Source organism: Gekko japonicus, unplaced genomic scaffold (genome assembly GCF_001447785.1).
Source record: "Gekko japonicus isolate JY-2015 unplaced genomic scaffold, Gekko_japonicus_V1.1 scaffold2016, whole genome shotgun sequence".
Classification (NCBI taxonomy): Eukaryota; Metazoa; Chordata; class Lepidosauria; order Squamata; family Gekkonidae; genus Gekko; species Gekko japonicus.
Window position 1 is genome coordinate 66,721 of NW_015162541.1, and position 319 is coordinate 67,039.

Genomic DNA, 319 nt, shown 5'->3' on the forward strand with positions numbered 1-319 from the left:
GGTCCCCCGTCCGCCCGCCCGCCCCTCGCCTCTCCCCGGCGCCGTCGGGCTCTTCCACGATCCCGCCTGCCTGGCTTCTCTCTGCTCTCCCGGTCTCCCCTAAAACGGACACGGCGCGCTGCCTTATTTTCTTTTCGGCCCTCGGAGAAGTAACTGCCCTTCCCTGGCTTTCTTGCTCTCTTCCCCTGTTCTCTCTCTCTCTTAAAACATTCTGCCTTCCTCCGCCTCCGTCTTCTTCCTTTTGGCGCTCCCGGTGCCTTTTTTAAAAAAACCTCTTCCCCCCCCCCTCTTTTTTTTTTTTTAAACCGCCTTCTCCCCG